The sequence below is a fragment of the Mustela lutreola genome, chromosome X, assembly GCF_030435805.1.
Source record: "Mustela lutreola isolate mMusLut2 chromosome X, mMusLut2.pri, whole genome shotgun sequence".
Classification (NCBI taxonomy): domain Eukaryota; kingdom Metazoa; phylum Chordata; class Mammalia; order Carnivora; family Mustelidae; genus Mustela; species Mustela lutreola.
In genome coordinates this window covers 44,231,195-44,234,859 of record NC_081308.1, presented here as the reverse complement: position 1 = coordinate 44,234,859, position 3,665 = coordinate 44,231,195, and the positions used below count along the sequence as shown (strand labels likewise).

Sequence of the window (3,665 nt, the reverse complement as noted above, 5' to 3'; positions counted from 1 at the left end):
TTCCATGCTATTTGTTATGCTCCACAAATAAGTCAAGCAGAGAGAGTCAATTATCATATGGTTTCACTTATTTGTTGAGCATAACAAATAGCATGGAAGAAATGGGGAGTTAGAGAGGAGAAGGGAGTTGGGGTAAATTGGAAGGGGAGGTGAATCATGAGAGACTATGGACTCTGAAAAACAAAATGAGGGGTTTGAAGTGGCAGGGGGGGTGGGAGGTTGGGGTACCAGGTGGTGGGTATTATAGAGGGCACGGATTGCATGGAGCACTGGGTGTGGTGAAAAAATAATGAATACTGTTATGCTGAAAATAAATAAATTAATATTAAAAATAAATAAATAAATAAATAAATAAATTCTTTAAAAAGAGAGAAATAGGCCCATATAGATATTCAAGAGACAGTATGGCATATATAAGTGGACAGAGGACACACAAACTATGTTGAAGTAACACCTATTTCATCTACTCAGAACAAGTTCAGAGCAAACAGAAACACAGGAAACAGAGAGGCACAGATGAAAAATATCTGTTTTTTACTGTTAAAAGCTGGGTTAGTGGACAGGGAATATATAGGCAGTAATAATAAACTTCTTCATACTCTTCTCACTTGGCTAGACAGAATTTCTAACTCCCCCAGGGGTGAAGAAACAGACCAAATGAGTTATTCCAGCCGAAGTACTCCCAAATAGGAATATGAAGAGGACAGAATGGAAGACTTCAATCACTTGCCTCCCTTGCAAAAGAGGAAAATACAACAGAGACATGATTAATCAACTTATCACAGTATGCTTCTTTGGGCTCCTTGCCTTGTAATCCTGATTTTACCACTTCCTGGCTTAGCTGGAAACTCACTCAACTCTCATTTGGAAAACAGTTAAAAATACCTACTTTGCAGGGTTTTTATAATCATTGCCAATACTGTATGGAAAGTGCCTTGTAGAATGCCTAGCATTTAGCAGTTGTTCTCCCAATCTAGGGCAAATTAAACTCACTGACTGAATATTGTTACATTTTCTGTTGAAACATTATTTCAATTATATATGTGAGCTCTTTAAATAAATACATGTGATGTCTATATAACCCAATCTATAGATTCAATACAATCTCTATCAAAATTCCAATGACATTTTTTCACAGAAAGAGAAAAAAAAACCCTAAAATTTGTATGGAACTACAAAAGACCTTGAATAGCTTACACAATCTTAAGAAAGAAGGGCAAAGCTGGAGGCATTACATTTCCTAATTTCAAACTGTATTACAAAGCTATAGTAATCAAAACAGTACAATACTGGCATAAAAATAGACACATAAATCAACAGAATAGAATAGAAACCCCAGAAAATAAATCCAAGCATATGTGGTCAACTAATCTTTAACAAGGGCACCAAGAATGCACAATGCGGAAAAGATAGTCTCTTTAATAAATGCTGTTGGGAAAATTGGATATCCACATGCAAAAGGATGAAACTTGGACCCCTATCTTATACCACCCACAAAAATCACCTCAAAATAAATGAAAGACTTAAATGTATGACTTGAAACCAAAACATTCCTGGAAGAAAACATGGGGAAAATCTTCATGACATTGGTCTTGGTAATGATTTCTTGGATGTGACACCAAAAACATAGGAAAGGAAAGCAAAAGTAAACACTTGAAGACTACATCAAATAAAAAGCTTCTGCACTGCAAAATAAACAGATAAAAAGAACAAAATGATAAACATCCTACAGAATGAGAGAAAATATTTGCAATGCTTATGTCTTATAAGGGCTTAATATCCCAAATATATAAAGAACTTCTGCAACTCAAGAGAAAACAACAACGACAAACTTGACTAAAAATGGGCAAAGGATTTGAATAGATGGTTATCCAAAGAACACATACAAATATCTAACAAGTATATGAAAAGAAGTTCAATATCACTAATCATCAGGGAAATGAAATGCATATCACATCACACCTGTTATGACGGACACTATTGAAAAAAAGAAATCTCTATCAATGAATGTTGGTAAAGAAGTGATGAAATTGTAATCTTTGTGTACTGCTGGTGAGAATGTAAAAATGGGTAGCCACTATGGAAAACAGTCTTGAAAAAATTAATAACCGAACTACCAAATGAGCCAGCAATCCCACATGTGGGTATTTATTCAAAAGAATTTAAGAGAGGATGTTGAGATATTTGCACTACTGTGTTCACTGAATCATTAGTCACAATAGCCAAAAGGTGGAAACAACCTAAATGCCCACTGACTGATAAATGCCTAAAGAAAATGTGGTTTGTACATACAATAGAATATTATTCAACCTTTTAAAGGAAAGGAGATACTGTCATAAGCTACAATATGGAGGAACCTTGAGGACATTAGGCTAAGTGAAATAAGCTAATCACAAAAGGACAAATACTGCAAGATTCCATTTATATGAGGTATCTAAAGTAGTCAAATTCATAGAAGTAGAAAGTAGAATGGGCTTTCCATGCTACCTAGGGAAGGGTCCATACAGCGTTGTTTTGAGTTCCCATCGTAGCTTAACAGGAAACTTTCACAATGTCCGGAGCACTTGATGTCCTGCAAAAGAAGGAGGAGGATGTCCTCAAATTCCTTGCAGCATGAACCCATTTAGGTGGCACCAACCTTGACTTCCAGATGGAAGAGGATATCTACAGAAGGAAAAGTGATGGTATCTACACCATAAATCTGAGGAGAACCTGGGAGAAGCTTCTGCTGGCAGCTCGTGCCATTGTTGCCATTGAAAAACCCAGCTTATGTTAGTGTCATATCGCCCAGGAATACTGGCCGGTGAGCTGTGCTGAAATTTGCTGCTGCTACTGGAGCCGCTCCTATTGCTGGCCGCTTCCCTCCTGGAACATTCACTAACCAGATCCATGCAGCCTTCCGAGAGCCCAGACTTCTGGTGGTTACTGATCCCACGGCTGACCACCAGCCTCTCACAGAGGCGTCTTATGGTAACCTGCCGACCATTGCTCTGTGTAACACAGACTCTCCTCTGCGCTATGTGGACATTGTCATCCCTTGCAACAACAAGGGAGCTCGCTTTGTGGGTCTGATGTGGTGGATGCTGGCCAGGGAAGTTCTGCGCCTGCGTGGCACCATTTCCCATGAACACCTGTGGGAGGTCATGCCTGATCTCTACTTCTACAGAGATCCTGAAGAGACTGAAAAGGAAGAGCAGGCCCATGCTGAAAAGACAGTGACCAAGGAAGAACTCCAGGGTGAATGGATGGCTCCAGCTCCTCAGTTCACGGCTACTCAACCTGCAGTTGCAGACTGGTCTGAAGTCGCGCAGGTGCGCTCTGTGTCTGCTCAGCAGTTCCCTCTGAAGACTGGAGCGCCCAGCCAGCCACTGAAGACTGGTTTGCAGCCCCCACTGCTGGAGCCACTGAATGGGCTGGAACAACCACTGAGTGGTCTTAAGCTGCTCATCCACAAAGGCAAACAAAATAGAAATAAGGTTGACGGAAAATAAACAGTTTGTAAAAGTAAAAAGAAAAAAAAAGAAAGAAAAGAAAAAGAAAGTGGAATGGTGGTTGCTAGGGGCTTGGGGAGAGGTGGAAATGGGTGTTGCTGATCAGTGGGTATAAAGTTTCAGTCATGCAAGATGAAAATGTTCTAGAGATTCACTGTACAACATTGTGCAGTT

The 3,665-nt window shown here is 39.6% G+C and overlaps 1 pseudogene; it reads left to right on the top strand.

Moving 5' to 3' along the window:
- Nucleotides 1–2,473: 2,473 nt before the first annotated feature.
- On the top strand, nt 2,474–3,454 carry LOC131821284 (small ribosomal subunit protein uS2-like; annotated as a pseudogene).
- Nucleotides 3,455–3,665: the final 211 nt, after the last annotated feature.